This window comes from Triturus cristatus, chromosome 8 (assembly GCF_964204655.1).
Source record: "Triturus cristatus chromosome 8, aTriCri1.1, whole genome shotgun sequence".
Taxonomy (NCBI): domain Eukaryota; kingdom Metazoa; phylum Chordata; class Amphibia; order Caudata; family Salamandridae; genus Triturus; species Triturus cristatus.
The window spans coordinates 1267853461-1267876209 of record NC_140591.1 but is presented as its reverse complement, the minus strand read 5'-3'; the positions used below and the strand labels follow the sequence as shown (position 1 = coordinate 1267876209).

The 22749-nt window shown below is 45.8% G+C and overlaps 1 protein-coding gene and 1 long non-coding RNA gene across 5 annotated transcripts in view; one reads left to right on the top strand and one right to left on the bottom strand.

Annotated features, from left to right (window-relative positions):
* ATG3 (autophagy related 3) overlaps window positions 1-22749 on the bottom strand; it is a 272476-nt gene that overhangs the window by 108982 nt on the left and 140745 nt on the right. The gene's annotated exons all lie outside the window — the stretch shown is intronic.
* Window positions 8229-9407, top strand: LOC146805698 (uncharacterized). Its single transcript, XR_014967494.1, has 3 exons — window positions 8229-8295; window positions 8764-8845; window positions 9249-9407. It is a non-coding gene; the product is annotated as an uncharacterized LOC146805698 (long non-coding RNA).

The following is a 22749-nucleotide window of genomic DNA, read 5'->3' as shown; positions in this document are numbered from 1 at the left end:
GGGAAGGAGGGTGAAGGGGAAGAGGGAAGGAGGGTGAGGGGAAGAGGAAAGGAGGGTGAGGGGAAGAGGAAAGGAGGGTGAGGGGAAGAGGAAAGGAGGGTGAGGGGAAGAGGAAAGGAGGGTGAGGGGAAGAGGAAAGGAGGGTGAGGGGAAGAGGAAAGGAGGGTGAGGGGAAGAGGAAAGGAGGGTGAGGGGAAGAGGAAAGGAGGGTGAGGGGAAGAGGAAAGGAGGGTGAGGGGAAGAGGAAAGGAGGGTGAGGGGAAGAGGAAAGGAAGGTGAGGGGAAGAGGAAAGGAAGGTGAGGGGAAGATGAAAGGAAGGTGAGGGGAAGAGGAAAGGAAGGTGAGGGGAAGAGGAAAGGAAGGTGAGGGGAAGAGGAAAGGAAGGTGAGGGGAAGAGGAAAGGAAGGTGAGGGGAAGAGGAAAGGAGGGTGGGAGGAAGAGGGGGGGGTGGGAGGAAGAGGGGGGGGGGAAGGAGAGCCCCTCAGATCCTTTGATAAACAGAAGGCTCTGCAGTCATTAATACGAGCCGGTGCGGTGCTCCCAGGGGGTCAGGCAGAGCTGGCCCACATAACACCTCTCACAGCCCAAACAAAAAGCTTAAAGAAACAGGACTGTTAACATCAGTAAACTGACAATGAAACTGCAGTTACTTCACCGGCTCTTTATTAAATAAACACCGCCTGCGCTGGACCGGTCTGCCCTGCAGATATTTGTACAAGGCTCTAATTATTAAGCTAACAGTGTCAGCCATGGACTCAGGAGCCATGAGCAGAGCACGCATTCCAGCATTCCGGCGAGGTGAGGGAGCCCCGAGCCCTGCTCTTCTCCACTTCCAATACAACTACCTCCTTCTGTTCGCCACCCTCATTTACTCCCCTCTGTCGACTTCAGAATCAAAACTCTGCACCCTCCTCTACTGCAGTTTGTGGCCTGTTCAGTGCATCCCTTCTACGGGGGCCTCGCCTTCTACGCTTTCCACCCAGCTGCCTTCTTTCGTTCCTGCGTTTTCTGCGGATTAGGCTGTTCTTTCTCATTTATTCCACTCCAGTAGCCATTACAAAACATCAAAAACTACATTTCCCATGAACCCTTGGAAATAGAAAAAGTCCAGCATATTGTCCAATCCTGGATCAGTCCGGCTGGTGACCTTCCCCTGAGGACGCTCTACCCACCTCTCTCTTCGCTGCTCCAGCAGCATTCAGTTAAGTGATTTTTTCCTCTCCATGTTATTTGCTTTTTATACTTGCCTTATGCTCAAAGTTTTGCATTGAAAGTTGTGCCGACACGAGCTCTATGCTATTGCTGCAGTTGCTTTGTGTTTAGCTCTCTCGCGCGCTTCGTTTGACAGTTTTGTCAGTTTCCTGACCGCTGGAGTGCTCTCGCTCCTTGGTACCGGCTGGCTCAGACACGACGCGGCCCTTCTGCCACTGGGGGACTGCGTCAAATTTCATTTTCTCCTCAGCGCGTTTGGTGCGCAGACTAACCCCCCCCCCTTCCCGCAGCCAACGAGTCTCTCCGCCTAAGTTAGCGCTTAGTGGCTGACGCGGAGAGACCCGTTCGTGATTGCTGTGAGGCTATTACCTCCTGTTGATTTAAAACACACGGGGGAAGATTATTTTCACTATTTTGCTTGGTACTAGTGAGGCGAAGCTGTTTTTTTCCTTGAGCCTGTGCCTGGAGCATAACACCCGTGCCTCTGGTAAGACAACTTAATTGTACAGGGACTCGCCCAAGCATATTTACCCTCTGAATGTGATGGAAGCTAAGGTCCCAATCTAATCCTATAAATACCATAAAGGTATTCTACATCTGTACAGGGAAATTTTGGGCGGATCCTTTACTATGGAGGATGTTGAGGACCAATTTTACGAAGAGGAGGAAGTGACATACTTACCTGTGGACGATAACTTTTGTCAGGTTATGGACTCCTCCATCCTCAGGGCAGTGTCAATGGTGGTAGCGCCTTTGGAGAAGAAAATTACGCAGTTGCAGGCATAGTGCCTGAAACCCCTGGACTCCAGGGAAGACCAGTCAGGCGCACAAAACCCCTTACCTCCAGGGCAGTCCTCCACCTCCACCCCAGACCCCAAGAGGAAACGCGCCGATGACACTGGAGTAGACACGGATGCATTTGAGCGTCTAAGATTCTCTACCTGTGACAGATCAGGACGAGTCCCCCTAGACTTCTGATGGTGACTCTGGCAGACCATGGCGCCCATCGCGGTCAGACCAGCCTGCAGAACCGGAAGCAAGCAGTGACATGCTGAACCCGGACGATCTACTTCATCCCAGGTCCGCAGAGTGGGTTCTGGCCCCTAAAGTAGCGGCTTACATGGCATCTAGACTCCGCAAGCCCTTAGACAAGGAAGTTAGGAGCTGCCTCAGGGCAGAGTGTCCGAGACCAGCTCTAGAAGGAAAGGTCGTCCTCACCCCCGAGGTGGACCCAAAAATGGCTACATACCTAGCGAAATTTATTATAGATCCCAAAAAAGGCATTGATCGTTGCTGGAGAGCGTGCCAGGACAAGCTCCTGGACACGGCAGGTCCCTTTGCTAAAACCTGGACATGGTAGAGAGTGCCAAGGCCTCAGGAACGCTCATCTCTCACGAGATTCTCTCCAGTTGGGCCCAAAGGGCGATCATTTTCCTGGGAAACACTAATGCGGCCATTTCCACAGAACGCCGCAGATCTCTGTTAATCAAAATTGACCGTAAGTTGGGGGAGCTAGCTACCTCTGAGGCCGGGCCGGTAGTGGAGGGAAATCTTTTCAGAGACCCTTTTGTTAGGGAATTGGGTACGTTTGTTAACACCTTCAATTCACTGGACAAGGCTCAGTCCTCTATCAAGCGGATCTGCACCCCGCGTGTTTTAGGGGGCAGCCGGTCGTGGCAGGGGGGCGCTCGACCGGCCGTCCTTACAATCAAGCCTCCTTCAAGTCGTCCCTGCCAAGGACAATGGCAAGACTCCAACCAGGCCGCAGCAGCGCCGTAGAGGAGGTAGAGGATAAGGAAACAGCAGCTACAATAACCAACAAGGTGAGCGTGCAGAGTTCAGTGGATGTAGTGAGAAGGGTATCAGTTTGACCGTAAAACCAGTGGATAAAGGGGGTGGTGTGGTGGTCTTCGACACAGAAGATTACGATAGGAGGATGCTAGCTCTCCTTGGTGTCACGGACCACTACACAGAAGTATCCCACTCCAAAATGGAGATCCTAAAGAAACAGGTAGCAGACATCTTGAATAAAACTGATAATAACAAATGGATTTGTGAAGCAGAATTTAGGTTCCTTAAAAATGACAATGCCACTACTCCAGCCATATATGGGCAACCCAAAATTCATACAAATAAGAAGGATCCCCCCATGCGACTAATAGTGAGTGGCATAGGTTCTTTATTGGAACCCTTTAGCCAATATGCTGATACCTTCTTGAAGCGGTTAGTCGTAAAGCACAAATCATATGTGAGAGACTCAGCCCACATTATTTCTATGATCGAGGGCACCACCTTTAGTGAAGATAGACAATGGTTGGTGACCCCCGGCATAGAAGCTTTGTACACTAATATTCCCCAGGACGACACAGAGTTATTAGAGAGATTTTAGCACTTGAAGATTTGAGAGGAGCCAATAAGGAATTTGTCATTGATTGTATCACTATGGCGCTCAAGAACAATATGTTCTTGTTCAAAGAAGACCTGTATCTCCAATGTAAGGGTACCAGCATGGGAGAGACCTGGGCTCCCAGCCTGGCATGCCTATTTGTGGGAAACTTTGAGGACAGGCATATCTTCAATGAGGCGGCGCCATTTTATGAGAATATTCTCTTGTGGAGCCGCTTCATTGACGATATTTTTTTTTATATGGAAGGGTGAATAAACTACCCTATTAGAATTTTTAGAATGGTTAAATTTGGGAGACCAAAACCTTAAATTTACGGCCCAATATGATAATAGTGCAGTTAACTTTTTAGATATCACTATCAAAAATGTACTGGGCACACTAACAGTCGAATTGTTTACAAAGCCAACTGATAAGAACACGTTATTACATTAAAGGAGTTATCACCCCCGGGCCAAGAGAGATAATATACCATTTGGACAGTTCCTCCGCTTACGGAGAAACTGTTCCTCTTTAGATGACTTTCATAAACATTCAGACAATTTAAAAAGTAAACTTCTAGATCGTGGATACCCGAAGAAGTTAATCAAACATGTTTCCAAACGTGCGAGGTTTTACAATCGTGAAAGCATGTTAGAGCATAAACCGTCTGGAAAAAAAACAAAAAAGATGCAGCTTCAAATAATAAAATTGTTTTTGTGAGCCAGTTGTCTAATAACAGCAATAAGCTGAAAATGTGGTTAATTCAAATTAGAGCATCCTAAATTAAGATAATGAAATCAAACTTCCAAAACCACTTTTTGCTTTTAAGCGTAATGACAATATACGTAAAAGTCTGGTTAATACCTATAGAACCACGCGCCCTATGACACAGAGTACTTTTCAGATGACATGAGCTCTATGGAATTACAGATGTGGTACTTGCAGTATCTGTGATCACAGTCTGGAAACCAAGACACTTACCCACAACGGTTACACCATGACCACTAACATTTTAAATAATTGCAGAAGCTGCAACGTGGTCTACCTTTTACGCTATCCTTGTGGACTAGCGTATGTGGGAGAAACCGGAAGGGAAATCAGACTTCGCTTATTGGAACATCGCTCAGCCCTAAAGACCAATAAAGATAATGCACCCTTAGTGGAACACTACAACTCAGCTAAGCACAAACACACAGAGTTCAAATGGCTTGTGATTGAAAAAATTACTACTAACATAAGAGGAGGAAACGTAGAAGTCAAGAGAAAAAACAGGGAGCAATGGTACATCTCAATCCTTGATACCATTAACAAAGGTCTTAACACTAGAGAAGATTGGTTGAGGCTGATATCATGAACCCACTCTAAATAATATTGTCTGTAAATTCAGACCTCCCAGGATTTCGCGATTTGCAAAAAAAAAAAAATCGCGATTTTTACAAAAGTGCCCGCGAAATCCTGGCATCCTGGCGGCATCCCACCCCCATCCAGCAGCAGACAGCAGATCACGCGCCTCTCTTCCTCTTCTATTGTTCTATTGGGCCAGTGGCTCTTGCCACGGGTCCAATAGACCAATAGAAGGGGGTTAAGGGGGGGGTCCTCACAGCAGGCAGTGCTGACGACTCGATGACGACGCGACTCACCTGGTCTGGAGCGGCGCTGCTGGTCTTGATCGTCATTGTATCGTTGTCTGGCTGGTGGTGGATCGTCGGGTCGTCGTCGTCGTCGTCTCGGGAGGCCCAGAGGCCCAGGTAAGCTGCTGTGAGCTGGGAGGCGTCTCTCGCCCTTAACATTTGCTTCCACAGGCAATAGTGGGAATCCATATCGCCTGAGTTCTTTTCAGCAGCGGTAGAAAAGTGAAGGATCGACCCGTGCTGGCCGCCGCAGCAGAAGGGCTATAGATTGTATATAGTTATACGTTGCACTCTGATTCAGGGCCGGCTTTAGGGTGCTGGCTTCCTGGGGCTCCGTCAATGAAAGTTTATTAAGCTTTTGAAGCACCTGCCGCAGCGTTTCTTTCCGCGGGCAATGGCCAGGCCTCACATAAATGTCAAGATAACTCCTGTGATTAATTATCTTCCTGGATAGTCTAGAGATCAGCATTTTGTGTAGTTCAGGGTTTGACTTGGGTGAAGTTAGTGCAGAGGGTTAATGTGCCTGCTGCAAAGAACGTGTACCAAGTAGATTACAGAATGCGTAGGATGTAAACAGATCAGCAGGTTACTGCTTTCAAAAGAGACATCCTTTTGTTACTTGCAATTTATAACTTAAAGTCCTAATATAGAACAGCGAGCTATTACCTTTCATCCCAGAACTGCATACACACCGCAAAGTATACATTATTAGAACATTGATTGATCCACTTATTTTAACTTTACAAATATCTTTAAAATATCTGTGTGTATATAAACATGCACCTGACCCATTAAGGCTACCTGACCAGCATGTAAACCCCCCACTTTTAATCAGCATCACCACAAAAGGCCCTAAGCCATGCCCATTTCTTATAGCCATTTACAAAAACCTAAGGCCTACCAACAGGTCTGGCTCGCTACCCACCTTTCGCTGAAGAGGCCCTATATCCTCTTGGCCTAGCCCTAAATGTCACTTTACCCTGCCCCGTCTTAAACCACAACCAATCAAACCCTGTTTTAATCTGGCACCCAGGGCCGGCTCTAGGGCGGTGCGAGCGTTGCTACCGCACCGGGTGCTGGCTTCCTGGGGGCACCGTACTTGCAAGTTTATTATGTTTTTAAAGCACATGCTGCCGGGTTCCTTTTCTCCGGCAATTACCAGGCCTCACAAAAATGTAAAGTTAACTCTTGTGATTAATGTTCTTCGTGGAGAGAGATTAAAGTTTTGTATAGTTAATGTTTTGACTTATGTGAAGGTAGTGCAGAGTGTTAATATGCCTGCTGCAGAAACGTGTACCATGTAGATTACAGAGTGCATATAATGTAAATAGATCAGCAGGTTTTCTGCTTTTAAAAGAGATGTCCTTTTGTTCTTTGCAATTGATAACTTAAAGTCCTAATATAGAACAACGAGGTATTAACTTTCATCAAAGAGCTGCATACACACTGCAAAGCAAACATTAGAGCATAGATTAATGTTGCAAAAAGGGTTTCTTTGGGTAGAAATCGATTCTTTTTATTAAAGAAAACTCCCAACTATGCTGTTTCTTTTTCGACTCTGCGTTTGTGCTTCTCCGCACCAAGCACTCTTAAACTATACTGCCTACGAGTATGGATGACATGTGACTCCTACACTTTTAGTCCTTTGGCTTATGTAACATTTCCTATACACTGATTTACACACGTATGATTGATTGTCTCTGTGTGATGTAAAGTGCTCGGACACCCTACACTGGTATGAGTGGCGCTATATAACTAATTCAATGCATCTGAGAGAGTGTGGTTATGGTGACTTGGTCACTGTTAAAGGGTGCTAGTGAAATAATCTTACACATTTTATGATTTTATAATATATAATTCCACTTATATATCTCTTTTTTTCATTTTTATCCCTTATGCCCACACAGGGAGGGCAGGTAGGATAATGTTAGCCTCGGTGTCTTGAATAGAATTCAGATTCTCATGGCACTTTATTTGGAAAATCGCCATTTCATTACAAGACGGAGATTATCATGCATGCTGGTAGCCCCGCATTCTTTTAGAGCATAATTTAACAATGGAATTGGGCCCTTCAGCAGATGGTTCGTTGTCTCTTTCTACAGGTTTACGCATCCACAGATCGTAGGCTATCGCAAAATAACTATTCACTAACTTCCTAAAACGCTGCACGAAAATGTAACCTTGACTTAAATTTTCAACTTTCTCCTATTTAATTTATTTTGAATGGCTCTCTCCTTCCCTTCTACATGCCTCCTGTGTATATAGACTACTCTGTTGAATGCCTGCCTGTCTGCTTTATTCTCTTTTTTCTTTAAAACCATATTCCTGCTACCTAACAATATCTATTAATTTGTATACACCATTTGTTAAGAAACTGGAAGAGATGCATGGAATGGTTTCTTTGAGAGCATAAAACGAATCCCAATATAAGCAATGAATGGACTAACCGCTACATTTTGGATCTGGAGTAGCTTGGTACTTGCCGCAAAGCACTTAAATGCCTGGTATGGGGCAGTAAGCGCTGTATACATGCAATTTCAATTTCAAGGAGAAAAAATTATCAGGAAAGAGAAGCTGCCCTAAACGGGCTGCGCCTTTTCAAAACTTAAATTCAGAGTAAACCCTCTTTGGCCATGTTTACAACTAGCAATGTACTTCCGGGTTGATGAGGAATACTGAATCCCACCACATCCCCCACTTTTTATTAGTAGAATCTCTCCAGCATTTCTCTCACATGTTCATGTAACAGATCTGGACTGCTGCTGAAATAATTTCACAGTTCTAAAATAGGTTTGGGAAAGCGCTGTGAGCTTGTTTTGAAAGTCTTTAAAAACTTGCTTAGGTTTTATACATTTCAATGTACGCAATGGTTTTAATTAATACAGTATAATAAGACTAATGGCCCTCTTGCACCCTACGCTGACTTATGACTTCCATGATGAAGTTTCACTTGGCTTGTGTTTTTATGACCTGGGAGTGTTTTTGCCCTCTCTGACGCAGGTGCAGGAGACAGCGAGGAGCGAGTGAGGTCGTGTGAGAACAAAGACGGACAGAAGCAGCCGCAGGTGAGATGAGATGCGACCTCTTTTTAGAACATTTCAAATGATGACTAGTTTTTCTCTTTCCTATATTCATAATAAACCATGTTTATATATTTATGTGCTTATGCAGTTATGTATATAGATGTCAGTAAAAAGTCGCCAGTGGTCACGGTCGGTGGCGGCTGGTGACATTTGAAAGTGGTGTGGCGTAAAACAATTGTTGTATTTTATTGCGGCCAGCGAGAATAGCGAGCGCGCCTGACCCACCTAAGGAGGGCTGGGGGGGGGGGGGGAGAAATGGGCATTTTTGTCGTTGGGGGCCCGCCGCGCACAAGGTGTGCGGCAGGTCCAGGTGCCATTCTTTTGAGGCCAGCTGGTTATGCGGGCCCAGGGGCACAAGGGGGTGCTGTGGTTTTCAGAGCAGCGTAGTGGGGGGTGTGCCATGGGAAGGGCTAGCAAATCCAGCTGTAACTCCCTTTTCTTCTTTTGTAGAGTCCCGGAGGCAAGGAGCTGCTGGTTCAAGAGTCATTGGGCAGTCTGGCAACTAACATCTGCTTCCTGCTGCACAGAACTGGTAAGACTACGTTTTGGTTTCTGTATACTTCCGGGGAGATGCTCCTGCAACTAAACTTGTACAAATTTGTTTCGCGCGGTTAGGTTTCACTTTCTTTGCAGGTGGCTCCTTCCCCCTCTTCCCATTTTTGCCCAACAGTGATGCTTATGTTTTTTATGTTTACCTCGCACCCCCACTGCCCTCCACAGACTAAAAGTTGCCGAGCGGGACCACACAAGTGTGCCATTTCCCTTCGAAGGACCTCTGCCTACCTGTATGTTAACGCGCCATGTATGCAACTTTGCTTCAGAGTCCCATGCATTTCTAACCACGTTTACCCTATGCTTGCTTAACTTTCCACCCAACAACTGCAATGTCCTTTTCCCCTTTGGAACACATCTAGTAACAACAAATATATTTGTAGGTGAGTAACGCGAGTGTGCCACAAGCCAGAGATCTTTTGCATTCCAAGCGGCCAGGAAGCCACCACAACAAAAGCCCGATGGAGAAGTTTATGCAGCCTTTGAAGACTGTGAAGCACCGATCACATCTACCCACCCATATAACTGCAGCAGATCGGGCCAAAGAGTACAGCGCTGTGATGCATGCAGATGGTGGTGTGCTGTTTTGCAGTGTGTGCAATGTGGCGGTAGATCACATCCGGAAACACACTGTTGATATGCATGTGAAGTCCCAAAAACACTTGAAGCGCTGTTCAGATGATCCAGACCCTCACTCTTCGCCTAAACGTGCCCGTCAGATGACTGTCAACGCACTTTTCACAAAGAGTACAGCTGCCGGTGCCTCAAACCAGGAAATTATAGGTGAGTGGGTCAATGTCTGCACAGCGCTGAACATTCCGCTGAGCAAAACCGACCACCCTGTGCTGCGCAAGTTTCTCCATGAGCGAGTGCGAAATGGTGGAGCAATACCTGGAAGTCATCAGCTTCAAGAGCGGTATCTCCCAGAGAGATATATAGTAGCCAAGAACGAGCTGAAAGAACACTTGCAAGATCAGAAGATCAGTGTTATATTTGATGAAACACCTGATGTTGAAGGGCGGTGTGTATTGAATGTGTTATTTGCAGTGGTCTCTGCGCAGGGTGGCCGTAAGATCCACACCCACCTAGCAGACACAGTGTTCCTCTCACAGTGCAACCATGGGACTGTAGCGCAAGCAGTTGTGAAGGGGCTCACAGAGTACAACATAGCCTTTCAGGACGTTATTTCCTTTAACACTGACAATGCGGCATACATGCTCAAGGCATACAACACTGTTTTGAGAAATCTGTACACAAACTCCATACATATCACCTGCTTGGCACACATAATGAACCTTATTGGAGAGTCATTTAGGAAGCCTTTTGTGGAGCTAAATGCTTTCCTCCTGTACTTCTCGCGCATCTTTTACATGGCCGGGAGCAGAAAGAGAAGGTACCTGCACCATCTTGCTGAGAACCATGGGATGAAACCACGGATGGCGCTTGATCCTTGCAGTACCCGGTGGAATTCTTGGTTTGCTGCTGTCCAGTACCATTGCAAGCATTTTGAGGCTTATGCTGGGTTTGTTGAGTCTGAGATGCAACTCAGCAAGTCCCCCCCAGATTCCCTTGAAAATCTGCAAAGGATTTTGAACAGCGACGAAAGAAACTGCATAAAAGTGCAATTGGACATTGTGGCCGAAAAATGCCAAAACATTTTGCATTTGATGGACTTATTCCAGAGTCAGACACCAGTGACAATGAAGGTGTATGATTATTTGGAGGACCTTCACATAGACCTAACAAACAATTCAGTCCTCACTTTGGAGTCACTACAACCATTTCTGCAGACGACTGCAGGGGCTAAATTAACTCTGACACAGAAAAAAAAGATAACAGCCCAGCTCAATGAAGCTTTTGAAAATTCTCTGGAAAAGGCGGGCAAATACATGGGGGAGGCCCAACCGGGCATTGGGTTCTTGAAGCAAGTGCGCCTTTTCAATCCTGCACGACTCTGCATCCTGCCTAAGGACAAGAGTGCATATTCTGCCATCCCTGGTTTCAGCGAAGTCCCCGATCAGGAGCTTTGCCTCTACTTTGAACATGTAGGCCCAGAAGCAGTACAGGCATCTGTTTCTGGGGTGATTGACACTGACCTTTTTTGGTGTGGGATGGCTGACCGCATTCCAGTCCTTTCACAGCCTGCAGCTGTGTACAAGGACTGTGTGACCAGTTCTGCAGATGCTGAAAGGAGCAACAGCATCTACAAAATTATTTTGTCAGCCAGACGACGGTCCCTCTCAGAGCAATCCATCCGGGCATTATTGTTCCTGCATTATAATCAGCAGCACAATATTGGGCTGCATTTGGACTGCTCAGAAGAACTGCAAGATTAACACGACAAGCATACAGGTACCCTGGGCATTTATTCAGTAACAGGTTTATGTCCTATTTGTAGTCTTGAAGACAAACAAAGTCTCTACATTGTAAATAAACCAAATATACATAGCTTCATGGTGTTAAATAACTCAAAAAACAAAGAGATCTGTGTTTGTTGTAGGATAAACTGCCAAATAAAACGCCGCTAAATTGCCGCTAAATTCCCATATTTGTGCCGCTAAATTTCCATATTTGTGCCGCTAAATTTGCTAATCCATGCCGCTATATCCTGGGGGGGTCTGTGTAATTAGTTTGCTAGAGGTTAAGGACAAAAGTAAAACTACGCCATAGATGAAACTTCAATACAAGTGATTTGGAGTCGCAGGATAGTAATAGAACGTTGTCCCTTTTTACGTTGGTTGGAACTAGAGAACATGTTTTAAGTAAAGATGAGACCGTATATAACTACCAGCGAATGAGGGTAGTTTATAAATGGGTTGTTTTTATAATTTAAGACATTAGTTCAACATGACCGGTTAGATGTATTTGGCTCTCTGCCTGTTAATAACGTAATGGAGATAAAATATAAATTGATGAAAACCATTTCAAGATGTCATGTGTGCTACTTGGAAGTAGCACACATGACATATGATTTAGAAAACTAATTTAAGATGGTACCACCCAGAAGGAGCACATCTGAAAATTGTTGGATGTAAATACAATAAATGATTTGAAAAAATGTTTTATATACATAAAGAACCTTTTTTGAATCAATAAGGGAAACTTTTCTGTATATACGAAATAGTGTGAAATACCAAAATATTTTTCCTCGGGCGTCTGCCATATTTTGATTCACAGCTGTCATTCTGTAAAAATAGAGTGAAAGACAACTAATGGGCCACTTAGAGACCTCATTGTAATTATGGCAAGGTATTTGGTCTTTCGCTTACACGAATAACAATATGCAACATGGCGGGAGTTCTTCCTTAAATTAGGCAATACATACTCATATAGTGGGTGTTGCACACTGGCGTCATCACAAAGCGCTTTTCCAATTAAATGCGACAAGCCTTATAAACGCCCTGGTTTTTTAGAGTCACGATAACCATTTTTTAACGAAGAGGAAGTGACGGAATACGCGGGGTATCGAGAGCTACATAGCTGAGGAGAACGCTGTATGAGGGCAGTTGGCTTTTACATTGGGTGTCACGTATCCCTTCCTTTTACGGGTCTAATTTCCTATATCCTTAATAAAATATGTAAATGATCTGTGGGGTTACAAGAAGCTATAAAGGATAGAAGACGGTTCAGTGAGGATAGAGGCTTCAAAACTGAACGCAATGTATCCTTTGCCCTCACGGGTCTAATAATCTATACCCTCAATAAAATAAATCATAAGGGGTGGGGGGGGGGGGGGGGGGTCGGAAGAGTTTTTCTCCCCGAAATATGAGGTAGAACATGCGGGTGAGATATAAAAAAAAACGCACTACCGGCCCTTTTGTAAATACACGAGTGTACATATATACATCGTGATTAAATCAACTATGAATGCACAATATGTAAGGATGAATAGGACACGCTTAAGCTTTTTTATATTTAAATTAGGGGCGCTAATATAATAAATTTATCAGGGTTAGGACAATAAGGTAGTAACAATATATAAAACGCTTTGGATAGACACAAATAGACTTGTTGTCATTTGTAATTTTACAGCCCACCAAGATGTATTTCGGTACATCGTCGTCTTTTAAAGTTTGAGCAACCTAGAATATTTTAAGGTGAGATACAGGAAACTGTGACCATCACTATAATGACAAAATGCAAACCACTTTATTGATAAAGCAATCTGGTGTATATAGGTCTCCATTCTATATATATTATTTTCCTCTAGACTAACAGACGTGTTCCAGCTTTTGCTAACACAAAGAATGAGTATTCGCATACAATTTAAATTAATTTGAGGTGAGATTTTAAATGTTAAAATTGTGTCAATGAAACTAATTAGAGATTTTTTAATCTATGCCCTTTTTGAATAGGGAGGTGTTCGACCAGAGTTTGAACCACTGAAGAAACAGGTGTTGGTTCATAGACGACATAAATACATATTAAAGGTATTGGTTTTATTTTTCTCAATATGCTACAAGACTCCATTGAAATCAAATAACAATCTGGGGGTCTGATGCCAGGATTTTTAAATATCTTTTTAATATCTTTTAGGGACATAGAACAAAATCGAAATTCTTCTCCACACATACATGGGAGCCATACCAAATTGAATGCAAAGGCATCGGTGAGTGTAGATTAAATTTCTTCTAAATAGGGATGACGGATGATTGCTCAGAATGTATAGAGTATGAATATATTAAGTTCTTTCTATATGTTTTCTTTAAACTCTCTCAAGAAATTTGAACCAATATTGTATACAATGGGGGAAGAAAATAGTTTCTATATTAGGATAATATAAATGTCTCACTTTAATGTTTAGTTACTGTTTATTAATGTGAATGCAATTTTATTGAGGAAGTTAAAAACTAGTGAAACGGCGGAGAGATGGCGAGGTTATGCAGGTTGAGGAGGAGATCGCGGCGTTAGAGGTGGCCCTGGAGGGGGAGGTTACAGAGGCCTCACTGCATGAGCTGAGCTTGAAGCAAGCCGAATATAAGGACCTGGTGACGAATGCCGCCAAGACCCTCAGTAGGGAACAGCAGGGCCGCTTGTATGATGTTGGTGATAAGGCCAGGAAGCTCCTAGCTTGGCTGGACAAAAAAAGAACGGGTTAATAGAGTGGTGCCGGAGCTGACGAGAGAGGGGGGGAGAGGTGGTTGTTGACCCTGAGGGGATAGTACAGTGTTTTTCGGATTATTTCCGTATGGTTTATGCCTCAGTTTCGGATAGGCCGACCGAGGACTCGCTTGACATCCTGCGGGACATCGCTCTGCCCTGCCTTTCTGACGTAGATAGAGATGACCTCGATTGAGACATAACGGTCGATGAGGTGGCGGGTGCCATCCGTGCGCTGAACTCGGGTAAGGCCTCAGGCCCTAATGGTTTGCCGATTGACTTGTATAAGCTGTTCCCGGATAGGGTTGCCCCTCACCTGCGCGCCATGTTTGTGGAGGCGCGGGGGGGCGGGTCCCTTCCGTTGGACCAGAGACTGGCGACGATTGTTGTAATACACAAGGAGGGTAAACCCCGAGATAAGTGTTCCTCCTATCGGCCAATATCACTCCTTAATGCTGAGCCGAAAATTCTGGCTAAAATTCTGGCAGGCCGCTTGGTCAGGGTGCTCGGAGACTTGATCCATCCGGATCAATCCGGCTTTATCCCGCACCGTAACACTGCGTTGAACCTTCGGCGCCTCCATGGAGTGATTGCCAGGGCGGGCACGCTCCGAGAACCAGCTATTGTGGCATCTCTTGATGCCACGATGGCTTTTGATACGGTGGAATGGGCATATCTGTGGGCTGTGCTTGCCAAGTTCGGCTTTGGCCCTGGTTTTTTGAGCTGGGTGAGGTTGCTTTATGAGGGCCCCCTTGCGAGTGTTGTGGTAAACGGGCGGGCGTCGACTCCGTTCCAGCTTGGGAGGGGAACTCGGCAGGGGTGCCCCCTGTCGCCTTTGTTGTTCGCCCTTGCCCTCGAGCCGCTGGCGGCGTGGATACGCTGCCATCCGGATATACGTGGACTTAGGTGGTCGCCCGAGCACGAGGACCGTATATCGCTCTATGCCGACGACATCCTGTTATATCTCGCCTCGCCCAAGAACTCGCTTATAGTGGTTTGTGACATTCTGACGTCCTTTGGCAGGAACTCGGGTCTCGTCATCAATTGGAGTAAATCGTCTTTGTATGTTCTGAGCGGCGAGGTTCCGCCTGTCCCGCGAACGTGTTCGATCCGGATCGCCCAGCAGGGCTTTGTTTACCTGGGGATTTTTATCTCCACTGACTCCACCCTGCGGTATGAGAGAAACCTGCTCCCCCCACTGGCGCGTTTGCGGCGGGATGTTGTGGGCTGGCGGAAGCTGCCGCTCTCCCTCGTTGGGCGCGCCACCTTGTTTAAAATGATGTCTCTCCCCCGGTTCCTCTATGACTTGCAGAATACCCTTGATTGGGTACCGGCCAGTTACTTCCGGGAGGTTGAAAGCCTCCAACGATCGTTGTTGTGGGATGGACGGCCGCGCATAGCGATTGCTAAGTTGACGCTTCCGTGGTACGACGGGGGTATTGCGCTTCCGGACATTCGACGCTATTATTGGGCCACCCAGTTGAGCGCGATTAATCATGGTTTCTATGGTCCGGCTCTAAGCCCCGGCTATGCCATGGACCGATGGTTGCTGCGCGGCGGTAATTATCATAGAGCGTTGTACTCCCGGGCGCTGGATTCGTCCCTCACGGGGCCCACTGGGGTGGCGGTGCGCGTGTGGAGGTTGGCGACTGACTCGCTGGGCTGGAAGGATAGGCTCACCCTAGCTACCCCGTTGTTTGAATCTGAAAAATTGGGGAGGCTCTGGCATACGAAAGGTTTTGATAAATGGGACTTGATTGGAATCTCCAGGGTTGGAGATTTGCTGATTAAGGGGAGGGTGAAGTCCTTTGAAGAGCTGCAGCAGGAGTATGAGTTGGGGAAATCCGAGTTCTTCCACTATGTTCAAGTGCGTCATGCCCTGCGGTCAGTCCTCGTAGACGGTGAGAAGGTGCCTGAGTCCTCTCCATTGGAGGATCGGATCCTCGACTGCCATATGCCGGAGAGTACGATTTCTCTCATATATAAGAAATTGATAAATGTTCGGGCGGACCTGCTATTGGGGCTGAGGGACCAGTGGACTAGGGACGGACTCGAACTGGATGACGAGGATTGGCAGTCTGCGGTCTCCTCTCCTAAGGAGGTCGCGATCCCATCACGTCTGAGGCTAGTGCAGCTCAAAATACTCCACAGAACCTATGTTACGGGGCCAAGGCTGGTTCATATGGGATTTTCTGTGGAGGGTTTATGTAGGAGGGGCTGCGGTATGGTGGGTACCTCTATGCATATCATTTGGGAATGTGGCGTTATCATGGAATTCTGGAGGAGAGTCCATACTGTGATGGGGGAGGTGACGGGCATTGTTATGCAGCCGGAGGCGCGATGCTGTCTCCTGAATGTTTGGGGGCCTACCGATCACGATGAGGAACAGACCCAGTGGGTGACTCTGGGTAATATGGTGGCTAAGCGAGACATCGCGCGCCTGTGGGGCTCTGCGGGTCCCCCCACATTGACTGCGTGGAAAGAAAACATGGACTGGAGTATGCTAAGGGAAAAGACAGTATATTGTGCTAGAGGGCGCCCCCGGAAGTGGCACGCCATTTGGGGGCGGTGGAACCAGTATAGGGGGGGCATATCTCTTGCCCCTGATTTGGATCCCCCCGATGAACAGCTCTCTCCTTAACATTCTTTCCAGCTTTTGTAGATGTATCTGATTGTTAGTTGACTTTTTGGGCCTCTGCTTTTCCCCCTTTTTCCTCTGAACACAGTATTGTGACTGTTAGACGAGGGGGGTCTGCTCTCCCCTGAGGGGCAATCACCAGTGGTATTCAGTGTCCTTCGCCTTGCTGGGGTTTTGTGTGAGTTTGTGTTTATTTAAAATAGAACCTTTTCTGCTTCTCCTTCTATGCGCTGTGGACGTTTCTTTGTTCTGCTTTCTCAAAGCTGCCGAACCTCCGGGATGTCGGCTGAATAGCTGTGTCCATGTTTTTGAAGAATAAAGGTTTTCCAAAAAAAAAAAAAAAAAAAACAGAGTGAAAACTATACAAAAGGGGAGACTTACTCTAATACAAATATTTATACATTTTCTTCATTGCCAATGTTTGGATAGGTTGAACAGTTAATGTGTGGATAAGGAAAGAAATTGTTAGTCCTGAAGAAGGTGGCCTTATTCAACTACGACCACCGAAACGCGTCGACGCAGTGATTGTCAAATCTGTGGTGTGACAGTGGCCATTTAGACAGGGAAGGCCCTACCCTGCTAGGTTCTGTCAAAATACTGTTCAAATTGACTATCTTAAGGCAACATTTATTGTCTCATGTAGTTTCCTTTCCAGTGGGTTGTGCTTTTCTTTTGTATTTATTGATTTTGCTAGGAGTGTTTTTAATCTTTTCTTATTGAGGTCCCTGAATTGACTCCGCATTGTGTATATTGTATATTTAATGTATTTTTATACCTTGATGTCATTTCTATATTTTTTTATATTAAAACTTGTGCACAAGTACTTTCACACCTTGAGTACAGGGGTTCAATTTTTTATTTTTTCATTTTATATCACTGGTTTTGGTATGTAACTGTATGCTTGACATAAGGGTAAATGTGTGGTTAGTTAGGCGATCAAAGCGATACCAAAGGGGATGATGGACGGACCGTTTGAGCAAATCAAACACTCAGGGTCAGACTGATCTGCATATGGCCATGTCTGAACTGGGGCGGTGGAGTGAGCTAAAGAATGATGATGGATTAAGCCCAAATCAGTTGACTGGGGATGAGTGGTTGATTTGCTCAAACGCTCCGTCCATCATCCCCTTTGGTATCGCACAGTAATAAGGGGAAGACAACAGTTTTTCTACCACAACCGGGCTTCTTTAACATCAGATGCATGGGTGTTACAGACGGTGCAGGGTTTTTAGATAAGAGTATATCGAACAGCCTGTCCAACTTGCCAATCCAAAACCCATAGTTTTTTCAAGAGGGCAGAGAGACCTGATAGACAAGATGATCTCCGATCTGTTGCGGAAAGGGGCAGTGACTATTACGAACCACCCTACCCAGGGTTTCTTCAGCAATTTCTTTGTAGTGGAGAAACGGGGGCTATCGGACGGTAATCAACATCAAAGAGTTCAACATCAAAGAGTTCAACAGGTGGCTAATCTACCGCCACTTCAAGATGGAGGGTATCCATCTTCTCAGGGATCTCCTCCAGGCTAGGGATTGGATGGTCTGCTTGGACTTCAAGGATGCATATCTCACGGTCCCGATTTTTCCCCGTTTTCTCCAATTCCAATGGAATTCGCAGATGTTCGAGTTTACGTCCCTTCTTTTCTGTCGGTCCTCCGCTCTGTGGTGCTTCACCAAACTAATGAAACCGGTGGTGGAGCGCCTCAGATCGAAGGGTTTGAGGATGATTGTTTATTTGGACGACATCCTCTTGAATCAGTGCCCCCAACGCCTGATAGCCCAGCTACAACTGACGGTCAATCTCTTAGAATCCCTGGGGTTTGTGATCAACGGTGCCAAGTCAGACCTCGTCCCTTCTCAGAAGATGCAATTCTTGGGTTTTCTGGTGGACTCACTCGAGGCTCCTCAAAGCCTTCCTTCTCGCAAGTTATCAAAGATAAGGCATGAGTTGCGACACACTCTGGCCAAACCCACAATATCTCTTCGTCAACTAGCGAGGGTGGTGGGACTCTTGTCGTCGTTCATTCAAGCCATATTCCCGGGCCCCTTGAATTACAGGGCCCTTCAACGTCTCAAAGCATCGCACCTTCGCAGGGGCCTTACTTATTCCCAATTCATAGCAAGAAGAAAGCCAATACAGCACACCAGTTGTGTATTCAAGATGATCACGTAAATCAATTTTTGTTATCAGCATTTAGTATTCTGTGAGCCCATTAGAGTCCATACAGTTCTGTAACTTCTCATAGCCAGTATACAGGACATGAAGGGCATTCCACAAGGTTCTTATCGTAGAGAAAGTTTCATTTATTGATTTTCTTTCCAAAAATTATTCCCAGCAAACAAAGCAGCCAACACTTGTTTCGTCTACAAGTAGGTACTGAGACTTTTTCAAGGCTAAAAAAGGTCAAATCTATTGTAGATGCTGGTATGGCCGAAAGACGATCCACATAATATAGTGCAATAAATGATGTTTTACTTTCACAAATTGAATAATTATGGTGTAGATCTATTAATAACCAGTGTTAAAAGGGCACAATTAGTCCCAAGCACGACCCGAATACAAGCTTCTGGATTCAGATACTAGGGGTGCATGAATGTACGATGTACTCGATAAAGTGATAGCGAAACAGTATGTTGAAAAGCAACTATAAAGGGAATCAGTGCCGTTGAACTTTGGTCCTGGCAGTGCGTCGCCTAAGTAGCGTCTTCCTAAAATGACATTTAAAGAAGGAAGTCGAAGACACAGTGGGCCGGACAATGATAAGTCCTAAGCCCGTCCTGATTGCACAGAACCCCTCTAACCCCACCGCGCGTGTTAACGCTAGTGAGGAAATCCAAACCCCATTCCTCTCTCGGAGGAGGCCAAAACGGAACTTCGATGGTGGATTTCGCACATGAAGCGTGGAACAGCCGGGCGATTTTCGGGTCGCAACCCGATCTGCTGATCAAGTTCGACACCAGTGGTTCAGGTTAGGGTGCCTGTTGCAGGAACATTTCTACCGGAGGAAAATGGTCTTCAGCGGAGCAAGGTCTTCATATCAAGTGTCTGGAGTGGATGGCAGGCTCCTTTGCGGTAAAATGTTGGACCAGAGACTAGGTCGAATGTTGCGTCCTTCTCAAGATGGACAATGTAGCGGCAATTCGCTACATCAACCATTTGGGGGGACAAGATCCAGGGAATTATTATTTGATCTGGCGCGGGACCTCTGGATGTACTGTCTATCCAATCGGATTTCTCTTTCGGTGGAGAGCCTTCCCAGGGCATCCAATCAAGTTATGGACTGGTGCTCTCGCCATTGGAAGGACTCCAGACTGTGGCATCTGCATCCGGGGGTGTTTCGAGAACTCCAGAACCTCTGGGGCCCATTCTCGATAGGCCTCTTTGCCTCACAGCTGGACGCCCAACTGAAAAGGTATTACAGTTGGCGTCCGGAAGCCTTAGCGACGGATGCGTTCCTGCACGGTTGGAGTAAGGAGCAAGGTTACACGTTTCCGCCTTTTGTGATGAGCATGAGGGTGTCATCTCAAATAAGAATACAGCTAGCGAATCTGGTATTGATCACCCCGATATGGAGGTCTCAAGCTTGGTTTCCAGTTCTGATGGAAATTTCTTGGGATTTTCCAATCCATCTGCCCCAGTTTCGGGATCTCCTCACAGAGGGAATCCTCACCATCTCCTACTGTCAGGGGGCCTTCAGTTGATGGCCTGGTGGGTTACAGGCAATGTTGGAAAGTGGCAGGTCTTTTGGGGGACACTGCCTCATTACTTGCTAAGCCCTTGTTCATGCTCTCAGCCCAGAGGTACCACTCAGCCTGGTGTAGATGGGGGAGTTGGTGTCTACGACAACAAATTGATCCAATGGGGGCGGACGTTGTCTATGTCCTGAATCTTTTGGCCTCTTTAACCAAGGAGGGCTTGGCCTACAGATCTATTAATACCTTCTGATCTGCTATTTCAGCGGGCCATATTCCGGTGGATGGTCATCCTATTGGGGAACACCTGCCGGTGTGCACACGTTTGAGGGGTATTCGGCTGGCTAAGCCACCGGGATCTCGTTACTCTGTCCTTTGGAATGTCAATAGGGTTCTGAACTTGTTCAAGTCGTGGCCATCGAATAAGTATCTTTCTACGAAACAGATATCGGCGAAACTGGCAACCGTTTTATGTCTAATATCCTGGCGCAGGGTTTCTGATGTTCGAGCCTTGGACCTTACGGGTTGAGTTTTCACTTCAGAAGGAGTTACCTTTCACATTTCCAGAAGGACAAACTAACTCTTGATCAATGTTTTATCCCGCTTTCCCGGATACCCCAAAATTGAGTGAGGTCAGGGCATTGAAGGCCTATGAGGTGGCGACAATCGACATACACCCACAGGGCGTCAAGCAGTTGTTTATAGCCCTTACTAAACCACACGGAGCAGTTTCCTACCCTACAATTGCCAGATGGGTTCGCTGGGTTATGCAGGAGGCAGGGATAGACACTTCTCTCTTTGGAGCTCATTCAGTCAGAGGTGCGGTGGCATTGAAAGCTTTTACTTTGGGAGCATGACTGAAAGATATCCTTAATGCCGCGGACTGGTCACCGGATTCCACCTTCAAGAGGTTTTATTTCACACCAGTGACCTCACTGGCGTCTCTGGTGGTTGAGAAGCTTTGAACTAGCCTAATCCGAAGCCTCCGTTCCGGACATAGAATGAAAAATGTCCTAGCTAACGGAAAGTTTCAATTCTATTAAGGATGCGGAGGCGAGGATTAGCCTACCTGTTGCAAACCCTCACAGAAAATCCTCGTATGTTTGGAAAGTAAGTCGTTTTCGATTTCTCCCTAACGACTGCTAAAACATGAATATGTTTCTTGTTCTATGTCTGTTGTGCAAGCATACTGCTTAAGATATATTCATGTAGTTCCATGATCTGGAATCTCAACCCTGTTCCCTTATTTGACCTAGGTGCGGATGCCAATAAACAGGAATAACTCAAGTACTGGCAAGCTGCGGTCGCACGAAGAATGAGGAGGGTAGAGCGTACTCAGGGGAAGGTCACAAGCCGGACTGATCCAGGATTGGACAATATGCTGGACTTTTTCTATTTCCATTTCCCAATGGGTTCATGGGAAATGTAGTTTTTGATGTTTTTGTAATGGCTGCTGGAGTGGAATAAATGAGAAACAGCCTAATCCTCGCCTCTGCGTCCTTAATAGAATTGAAACTTTCCGTTACATTAGCTAGGACATTTTTTATTTCCCTCCAAGCTAAGAACCCTCTTTTAGTCTGTGTAATACAACCCCTGCCTCCCGCTGCTACCATCTCTTTTTTATCCCAAGTTCTTTTTCTTTGTAAGTATTTAAAATGCGTTCCCTTGAACGGGTATGCTAGGTAAACTTATATTTCGTAAAAAGCCCAAATGAATATTTTGCTGAAGCTAAAATTTCGCTGTACCTCGAGGAGTGAACGGATACACATGATGGCTGAGTCACTGTGGACAATAACAAACTTAATTCTGCAGCTTATAATGGGATGCTTTTGCATGATTATAATGTCCTTTTGGGTAGTTTTAATTGGACAACCTTCACAAATTTAAAAAACCAGCATAAGGGCAGACTGAAGACAATGCCCTGGAGAGGCAGTTGCGCATTTTCCATAACACACACTGTACTTCGGCCAACAGACAGAGGATACACAAAAATTATCCTGGCATCCTGTTAGCTCCCTTTGAAGGGCACAAACCTTTCACATGTGCTTCAGACAATCCTGCTATGCAGGATTTAACACTGTGGTGCCAACAAGAAGCGTCTTCCTGCCAAACAGAAATGTCTATGTAGACCAATTTTAACTGCTCTCCCTTTACCATACTTGTTCGTTGAGAAAGTTAAAATCATTAAATCCCACTCTGGCTCGCAGCTGACTGACAATTTACCTAGTCTGCCTAAGCCGAAAGCCTTAGAAGAATTTCAGCCAAAAATCTCTCCGTGAGGGTGGAATGCACAATACAGGTATAACTACTCACGCACTAGAAATTCAGGCACAATCAAGCCTAGTTGAACAAAAATAACCCGGAAATCATTTCACTTGAGTCAGCATGTTGCTAATTCCTCTGATATAGCGGAGGCACCACAAAGAATTGTTTTGCTCACTCATTCTCAGCAA